This window comes from Corvus cornix, chromosome 4 (genome assembly GCF_000738735.6).
Source record: "Corvus cornix cornix isolate S_Up_H32 chromosome 4, ASM73873v5, whole genome shotgun sequence".
In the NCBI taxonomy this organism is placed as follows: domain Eukaryota; kingdom Metazoa; phylum Chordata; class Aves; order Passeriformes; family Corvidae; genus Corvus; species Corvus cornix.
This window is the reverse complement of record NC_046334.1, coordinates 72,958,025-72,967,630: the sequence shown is the minus strand read 5'-3', so window position 1 is coordinate 72,967,630 and position 9,606 is coordinate 72,958,025. Positions and strand designations below refer to the sequence as shown.

The window sequence follows — 9,606 nt, the reverse complement described above, 5'->3', positions numbered from 1 at the left end:
CACATCTGCAGTGTGTGCACGTGGCTTGGGCTGTGCATTCACAATTCTGGGGCAAAAAGAAGTCCCTTCACACCTGTGCTGCTGGTGGTGTCCCCTGTGAGAAGTTTGGTGGCTCGTTTGTGGCTCTCTCAGTTGTTCCCTTTCACAGAGCCCGGCATTTCTCCCCTTTTCAGTTTCATCCTGCAGAGCTTCGTTCCTGCTGCCGCAGCGTGTTCTGAACCCTCCGCTCGCAGCCTGGGGGTGCCTTTTGTGCTGCTCCCCCGTGGGGCTGCCTTGAGAGCGGAATCAAGGTTGGAAAAGACCTCGGTGATCACTGAGTGCAACCAGCACCACCACGGCCACCGCTGACCACGTCCGCCCATGCCACAGCCACAGGTGTTGGAGCTCTCCCAGGGGTGGGTACTCCAAACCTCCCTGGGCAGCTGTGCCAAGGCCTGAGCGCCCTTTCCATGGAGGAATTTCCCCAATATCCACCCTGAGCCTCCCCTGGCCCAGCCTGAGGCCGTTCCCTCTCCTCCTGTCCCTGTTCCCTGGCAGCAGAGCCCGACCCCCCCGGCTGCCACCTCCTGTCAGGGAGTTGTGCAGAGCCACAAGGTCCCCCCTGAGCCTCCTTTGCTCCAGCCTGAGCCCCTTTCCCAGCTCCCTCAGGAACTCTCCAGCCCCTTCCCAGCTCCGTTCCCTTCCCTGGACTCGCTCCAGCCCCTCCGTGTCCCTCTTGTCCCAGAGCTGCCCCCAGCACTGGAGGTGCCCCAGCAGTGCCAGCACAGGGACGGGCACTGCCCCGGCCCTGCTGTCACCCCAAGGTGGCACAGCCCAGGTGCCCTTGGCTTTGCCCACCTGGGCACACCCAGCTCGTGTCCAGCTGCTGTCCCCAGCACCCCCAGGGCCTTTCCCAGTTTTCCAGCCCGTCTTCCCCCAGCCTGGAGTGTTCCACGGTGGCCCAGGTGCAGGAGGCGGCACCATCTCACTCCATGGTGGGATTTTTACATTCCTTTCATTTTGCCACTCCGAACGCTTATGCAGCTGCATCTGGGCTGGAAAAGTCACTTTTTTACTGGTGTAGCTACTCAGGAGATCTCTGATAACTCTGTTACCCAAGAACAGGGAAGGATGTGTGATGTCCAAGGCCCTGTGCCAGCAAATCCCAGTTTTTGTGGTGTTTGTTCTCCCCCAGCACAGTTTGATGAGATTTGTCCAAAACAGCTTTCCTGGGGAAGCCCTTGGTCGTGTGGTCATTAAGGGAGAAATGGAAACAATGCTGAGCATGCGCGGTGTTGTGGGAAGGGAAGCGCAGGAGCAGTGCTATGCCTGGTTACGTCATGTGGCGTTGAAGGGCGGGGCGGAGCCGGGCAGCGCTGCGCATGCGCACTGGCTTTACCCGCCCGGTGCTGTTGCTCCGTGGGTACCGTCCGGCGCTGCCCGGGAGCGGCTTGGAAGCACCGGGTTCGGTTCCCGGCTGCGGCAGCGGCGGGCGAGGGTTGTGGTGACAATGGAGGAGGGCGGCTGTTGCTGTGGCTGCAGCGAGGTGGAAAGTGAGCGGAGAACGGCGACGCAGCGTGTGCCGGGAAAAGACCCGAGGGAGGGCGGCCCCGGAGCAGAGCCGGGCGGGAGCGGGCGGCGGGGGCTGCGCGGGGTGAAGGCAGTCCCGGCGCGGGCGCGGAGCCGGGGAGGAGCTGCGGGGCTGGGGCCGGGGCTTGCGGGCGGCACGGCGGGACCTCCCTGCAGAGCCTTTCCTGGGAAACAAAACCTGGAGTTTGTCCCACCTCGGCCCCGTGGCAAGGGGCAGCGCAACCGAGGGGAGCAGCGCCTGAGCAGGGGCGGCAGCGTGCGGGCGCAGGGAAGACGCGGCTGGTGCTGGAGCGAGAACGTGCAGGTTTCTTACATTTAAATGAACGTGGAAAGCAGGGAGAGAGGTGGTATAAAAGCACCGGGTGCTCGGGCAGGTGAGACAGGACTCAGGGGAGGGAGTCGCTTTCCTGAGCTCCTGAAGTTCCACTTGAGTCTCTTAGGAGCACTCGTGAGAAGTTTCCCATTTGGAGTTGGGCTCCAAAAGGAAGGAACTTGAAACCGCTTCTTCTGATAAATCCGTAAGTATGGGAGGCCCTATGAAGCCCACGGGTGTAAGCAGCCAATAACTCCCACGAGTATTTTAACTACTAAAAATAGCAACTTTTATTTCTTCTGCACACAAACGACTTGGCTGTCCTGTGCAGGGTTCACTGAGGCTGTGAATTGCAATCCAGGGCATCTTCAGGCTCCTGGTGCTCGGGACTGTGGCGTTTGGTGTGCAGAAAACATCCCAGGCTGTCCAGCTTGGGTGTGGATGTGCATTTCCACAGTTCCTCAGAGTGGGAAAAGGCCAAGAGGGTGATGGGAAGGCCTTTCTTCTAGGCCTGGGCATCCTCAAGACACGTCAAGGATGTTTTTTAAATGTTTGTTGTCTTTTGTTTCCCAGCCCAGGGCTGAGCTGGAGAACGGGTGGAGACAGTGGCAAGCGGGAGTCCCATGTTTGCATCTGCCCTTGGATTCCACTTTCTTCCAGTGCGTCTGTGCTGCCCGAAGTACAAAGGAAGGAGGTGTTGGAGTACCTGTTTGTTCACCTGTTGAGCTTGGAAGAGATGCTGAGTGTGAAATTCCAGGGGTGCCGGCTCCTTGCAAGCTGTTGGTTGCTCAGGAGATTGGGTCGGGGAAAGGAGAGGAGAGTCCGAGCACAGCACAGTGGTAGGAGCTGGGTTTGCATCTCAATCTAAGGCATCTCAAAGCCTGATAAGCTGGAAAGAAGACTTTGCTGTGTTAATGCACAATTACATTTTTGTGCAATTTTTTGAAATTAGGGCTGGGATCAATCTGGCGAGGTTATCTGGCCCAATTCCCTGTGCCCTGCTTTGCCATGAGGAATGGATGCCTGACCTCTTTGCAGAGAGCTGCTGCTGCTAAAGATTTCTCAGTTTCTATAGTGAATTTATCCCAGTACTTTGCTGCTATAAAGAAGTCTCCTCTTGCTGCCATTTCCCCCTATTACATTTAAGATCAGCTCCAGCTGAGTTAGAATTTAATCCCAACCTTTTCCCCTTTTTTTTTTTTTCCCAAGAGGCCTCAGCTATCTCGCTATTTCTTTCCTCTCTCACCCTCCAGGTCCTGTTTTTCAGACCTCATTCTTTCCTTAGAAAACCCTTGATAACCCATTCCCCACTTAAGGCTTTGTTGTATCCTTGTTTTGCTACCTTCTGGGTGCTGTGGATGAAGGTCTGGCTTTGAGGAGCACACCCTGCTCCCTTTGCTCAAGGGATTGCAGTTATTCCAATCTCCTGCTGCTGAGGGCTTCCTTAGGCTCTTGCTGAAATGAAAAATATCCAGGAAGCTTTTCCTTTTTTGAGATTAGACTGGTTTCTGCAGGTCCTTGAGATGTGACCATGATGGTTAAAAACCCACAGTGCAAATGAAGGTTTCTCCCGTCTTCCCCCCTGCCCCCTACCTGCTCCATGCACAGTTCATTACTTTGTAATCACAACTACTAAGGAAACCTTTCTAATCTTGTCAATTGGCAATGCAACTGCTTTTAAATTCTGGTTTAAAATAGGTTTTGAAGTCAGGCTCTGCCCTTGCTATTGATTTGAATTCTTGACTGAGTAAATTCTTGGTGCTTAACAAGCCCTTTGTTGCTTTAAAGCCTTTCTCCAAGGGTCAAAGAATAACACTGACAGGGAGTGAAGGAGCGCTGCCCAGTAGTTGCTTAGAAATGGAGTGTGTTAAACCTGGTTTCTTTAAAAGCAGTTTTGAGTAAGTGAAATTCAGGCACTTGAATTACTTTGGGAAATGCTTTGATCAGTGCAGGGCCTTCCCCTCAAGAAATGCATGAGCCAAGCCCAGCAAGGTAGAGGAAAAGATAAGTTCAGCTTAGAGAGCTGCACAGGTGAAATCCCATGGATGTGCCTGGAGCATGGCCCTCCCCAGCAGCTTTTCTTACAGTTAAATTCTTAAAAAAGCTAAAAGCTGATGCTCAGTACTTTGGGATCTGGCTCAAAACTGTGGAGAGGATAAACTCCCTTACTGGAACTCAGTCAGTGGAGTGCTCACAAGCCAGCAGCCAGATTGCTTCTTGTTCAGCTTCAATTCAACATTGGCTTTTTGTTGTTGTTTTGGTTGGTTGGCTGGTTTTAAAGTATTCTTAGAGATGCTACAAGTGGAAGAAGAGAACAGAAATAGAGTGGAGCACCACTGGCACAGTAACTGATATTTTACTGTTCCTCTTTTTCTTTTAAAAATTTATGTAGATAACATGAACTTTTAAACTCTGTGATTTGGGAGAAACACTCTTTTTTCTCCCTCTCTTTGGAAGAGATATGCAAGTCCTGAGCCGTTGGGCCAATGCTTGCTGCATTTTGTTTACATTTTTACAATCAAACAAGGGGCTGATAAGTTGACAAGGAAGATACAACTCAGGAGCTCACTAGACAGCAGCCTCCAAACTCTTTGGGTGATGCAGTAGAGTATGAAGACTGTTTTCCAGTGCGAGATTAATCCATAATAACATGCTCACTGACATAAAAGTCACTTCTTATAAGCCACTTCTTATTCCCTGAAGTGCAGGAGCTGAGGTGTTTGACAAAGCCTTGGCAGAATGATGAAGTATATCCCTGTCAGATTTCTCCTTCTCGTGCTAGCAAGAGCAATCCATCTTCTTTAATGGTTTTGTTCCTTTGGGATTGTGTGTAGTTTAGAGGGAGAACAGTACCCAGAAGCATTAATTATTTAATCTGCACTGCTTTTTTCCTCGACGTGTGAGGTCTGAGTATTGTGCTGGGAAGTGGGGCCAATAAAATTTCTGGGAGTCAGACTTGGAGCTTGAAAGTTTTAGAATTAACACTGGAGACTCAGCTCCCTCTATGGTCAGAAGAGGGGGAGACACCTTCCTTCAGGGTGTCTCTCCAGGGAATGCTTTTGCAAAGTTTTCTCTCGTAACGGCTGAAGTCTTGCCTCTCCCTGAAATTGCAGTGTAGATCCCACTGGAGGCAGTAAATCTCTCAAATGTATGAGCTTGGGCCTACACACCTGCTAAGGTGTGACTAGAGGTGTGAGAGCTTTTGCAAATGAATTTGGAATAATGAGAATCATAGAACCACTGAGGTTGGAAAAGCCCTCTAAGGTCATCGAGTCCAACGTGTGCCCAATCCCTACCTTGTCACCCAGCCCAGAGCACTGAGTGCCAGGTGTTCCTCGGACACCTCCAGGAACGGGGACTCCAAACCTCCCTGGGCAGCCCCTGCCAAGGCCTGACCACCCTTTCCAGGAAGAAAGTCCTCTTGATGTCCAACCCTGGTGCGGCTTGAGGCCATTTCCTCTTGTCCTGTTCCTGGTTGCCTGGGAGAAGCAACCAATCCTCACCTGGCTACACCCTCCTGTCAGGGAGTTGTAGAGAGCAAGGTCTTCTCTGGGCCTGTTCTTCTTAGGACTGGTATGGAATCACTATTTTGCATTAAAGGACAAGAAGCAGATGTTTTGAAAAAATACTTTGAAATGTTTTTGCATTGCCCTGGAAATCTGCCAAGAAATGGAGTTGCTTACCAGGTTAGGTGTTCTTGCCTGCAACTTCCCAGGGGCTGCTGGAGGTGGGATGAGGCCATTGCAGAGGAATTACAAGTACGTGGTTTCTCACTCAGGAGACTCTGGGTTTACTGTAGTTATGGGACTGGTTTTCTGGACTAGAGGAACCCCTTAAAGCACTGCAGAGGGAGGTGGAGATGGGATTTGGGGTTTGCATCCCCACCTCCTGAGCACACATGGGGTTAGATGCCCTTTGGCAGAGCTGTAAGGTGTAATGTGGGCAGCAGCTCCTCCTCTCTTTGGGGGCCTAAATTGAAACGCTCAGGAGCCAAATCACCTCTGAGCTGCTCTGTTGTGAGCAGGAGAGGAAGGGACGCCTCCAAAGGCCACACAGCTCACTCATAGTCAGAAAAATCCTACTGCTGAACCTGGAACCCCCCCAAGGATGCCTGGGACCCCCCGGGCCCCTCTGTGATCCTTGACAATGCACCCCCCCATCATCAGACCATGCAGTGTCCCCCAGAAAACAAGGGCTAGAAACTACCCAATGTAGTTTGACTTCCAACCACATTGATGGGAGCGACAGGAAATAAAAAACAAATGAGAAGTCTCTGAACTTCCAAGTAAATGTCTGGGATATTCAGTTGATGAGTTTTTCTTCAGACCCCTCAGTTTTGGTTGAGTCTCTGATTCATTCTTTGGTGGAGGTCTGCCACATTTACCTTTGGCTTTCTGGAGGGTGCTGAAGCACTGGCGAGAGAGGACTGTTCCCAGCAGACTCTACTGGTGAGCCATTTTCTGGGACCTCCAAGGGGCTCCAAGATGAGAGGCAGAAAGGTGCACTCAAGTCTTCTGTTGCAGTGCTTGTAGAGGCTGGGAGAGTTGGGCGATGTTCAACCTGGAGAAGAAAAGGCTCCAGGGAGACCTTAAAGCACCTTTCAGTGCCTAAAGAGGCTCCAGGAGAACTGGAGAGGGACTTTGGAAAAGGAGGGGAGTTACAGGACAAGGGGGAATGGCTTTACAACAACAGTAGGTTGAGATGGCCATGTTAGGGAGAAATTCTTCCCTGTGGGGATGGTGAGGTCCTGGCACAGGGTGCCCAGAGAAGCTGTGGCTGCCCCTGCATCCCTGGCAGTGTTCCAGGCCAGGCTAGATGGGGCTTGGAGCAACCAGGGGTAGTGGAAGGTGTCCCTTTCCCTGGCAGGGGGGTGGAAGAAGATGGTGTTTTAAGGTCCTTTCCAACCCAACCATTCTGTTATTCTACATCAGCCCTTACTCACCACTTAGCTGAATTTTCACAGCCTTTATTGCATTGTCTCCATGTATTCATTCCTTAAACATGGGGTTTTCTTTGCCCACATGCAGCAATGTCACCTTCAATTCCTTTCTTTGACCTTTATGTACCAGAGGTCCCCAACCACCTCCCCAGACCCATTCCTGAGATGCCTCTTCACAATTGCTTTTTCCATGACCTTCATGATGAAAGATCCCTGCCTTTCTTCCCCAAGAAATCATGCCTCCCGAAAAATAAACCCTCCCTTTTCTTTGGGTCAGGTTCACAGATTCTGTTTTCTCCTAGAGATCAGTATCCAAATGTCTGGGTGATTACTGCGGCTTCATGAGTCTGCAGCTGGAGGTCACCCCTAGGCTTTTTTATAAGTAAATCATAAAATGTTACCATTTATATAGCGTCAACCGGGTGGTAAGTGCAACATAAGGCAAATTCACTGTGGCAGCCAGCTTCCAATCTGTTTTCTTCCTGCTGGTTTTGTAACCAGCTAAATGGAGCACTCTGTGCAACTGCCCAACTCCTCTAGGAAGGGAGAATTAAACCTCTTTCAGTCAGTAGGGTCTTGCTGTTGATTTCCAGTCCATACAAGATTCATCCCTTGTGTCTCATCTCCCATGGTAATGGGCTGGGAGAACCTTTGCAATTTCATTTTTCCCCCTTCAACCCTTCCTGAATTGTCTATTGGATAATTGCTGTCTGCATCCTGCTGCAGCTGTGAGGATGTGTCGGGGATGGGAATGAGGGTTGGAAACAGCTTGAGACAGGGAAAGTATTTCTATTTCTGGCAAATCTGTCAAGAAATGAAGGCTGCAGGCAGCTTCTTGCCTCCAGCACTGTATGGGAATGTCCAAACGCCCTGAGCCCAGAAAGGCATTGGAGTAGCCCTGGAGAGTCAGGGTTCAGAAGAGCATTTTGCTCCTGCTGCGTCACAAATGTCGGGGCAAATAGAGACTCCAATTAGGCAGAGCCTCAGCTAGCCAAGTAGACACTTCCAAGGAGTTTTTCCTAGTGAGTAAGTTATTTCCACTGCTGTGACAGTCTCTTGTGAGAGATAACAGCAGCAGATTGGTTATTTTAACTGCTTAATTTAGTCTGTGTAAATATTATCAGAAAGTGACCTTTAGCATCTACCAGCATGAGATTAAGTCCCTTGCTGCCCAAAAACCTGGTTTCCAGAGCCTCTGAACAATTTACCTTATATTTAACTCATCCAGGAGGTGTTTCCCTCTAAAAGAGCAAGCTGGAAACTTCGAAATAACTCACAATGAAATGTGATTTAATGTAGAGGTGGTTGTGCTTCTCCTCCAGGATGGGCTTACACCAAGAAAGGATGAAACCAAAGCACAGTGGAAGCCCGCCTTTCATGACTTTATAGCACTTTCCAGTGCCTAAAGGTGCTCCAAGAGAGCTGGAGAGGGGCTTTGGACAAGGACGTGGAGCGACAGGACGACGGGAAAGGGCTTCACACCAACAGTAGGTGTGATATTAGGGAGAAATTCCTCCCTGTGAGGGTGGGCAGGCCCTGGCACAGGTTGCCCAGAGCAGCTGTGGCTGCCCCTGGATCCCTGGCAGTGTCCAAGGCCAGGCTGGACGGGACTTGGAGCAACCTGGTCTAGTGGAAATTGTCTCTGCCTATGGCAGGGGTTGGAACTGGGTGATCTTTAAGGTCCCTTCCAACTCAAATCATTCTGTGATTCTATAATTCAATTTACTGAGGCAGATCAAAGAGCTGAGCTTCCCTGAGACTGAAGATTTAAGTAAAGCACAGCTTGAAAAAAATTCTAAAGGGCTCACAAGTGTTCTAAAGGTATCAAACCAAAATATTTTAATGTTTTAAGTTTGAGTGAGGCCTTTTCATTTTAGAAGGGCTTCTTACTTCAGTCTCTTATGTACTGGAAAAGAAAACAGTCAAAATAGAAACAGAACATTTTGATTGACTAGACTTTTTGAGGGATTTTCAGTAGTTCTCTCCAGCAGAGGTTGTAATGTTTTCTCTGACTCAGAACAAGGACCTGCTTTGGAATTGTGGCATATTTTCATGATGAAATTGTGCCCTCCCTGTAACCCACCAGTGATTAGAGATGATTAGAGATGATTTACATACTGGGCTTGAGTGAAACATGGTGAGGAACAACATGCAGTCATTTAAGGCAGGAAATAGGATATTTTATCTCATCTCTCTGTGACCAGTGACAGGACCCGAGAAAATGACTAGAGCTGTGTCAGGGCAGATTTAGGTGGGTATCAGGAAAAGGTTCTTCATCCAAAGGGTGGTCAGGGTGGTCAGGCATTGAACAGGCTCCCCTAGGAATGGTCACAGCCCCAAGGCTGCCAGAGCTCCAGGAGCATTTGGACAACGCTCTTGGGCACAAGGTGGGAGTGTTGGGGTGTCCTGTGCAGAGCCAGGGATCGGACTCAATGATCCTGATGGATTCCTTCCAGCTCAGGACATTCTGTGCTTCTATGATTGATTTTATCTAATCAAGACAATAATAGGCTGGAATATTTGGCTTCTCATTGTACTAGTTTGAAAGCAAACCAGTGAGAGACTCGAAATCAGAACTACAATTTAATAGGAAAATTAAAAATAAATACAGTAGTACAGAAACACTGACAGAGTCAGAATACAACCTGACACCCTGTTGGGCAGGGTGGCGGTAGCAGTCCGATTAAATGGTGGCTGCAGTCCTCCTGAAGTGGTGGATGTGGTTCTGTTGAAGTGGTGATCCTGTAGAAGAGTCTGGTGTTCCTCTGAAGGTCCAGTGGTGGTT

General features: G+C 50.0%; 1 long non-coding RNA gene across 2 annotated transcripts; it reads left to right on the top strand.

The window, feature by feature from the left end:
* Nucleotides 1–701: 701 nt before the first annotated feature.
* On the top strand, nucleotides 702–6,172 carry LOC104684253. Of its 2 annotated transcripts, XR_005601747.1 has the most exons (3): nucleotides 702–1,532; nucleotides 2,010–2,087; nucleotides 2,456–6,172. It is a non-coding gene; the product is annotated as an uncharacterized LOC104684253 (long non-coding RNA). The 2 variants fall into 2 exon arrangements; XR_005601748.1 differs by lacking the exon at nucleotides 2,010–2,087.
* Nucleotides 6,173–9,606: the final 3,434 nt, after the last annotated feature.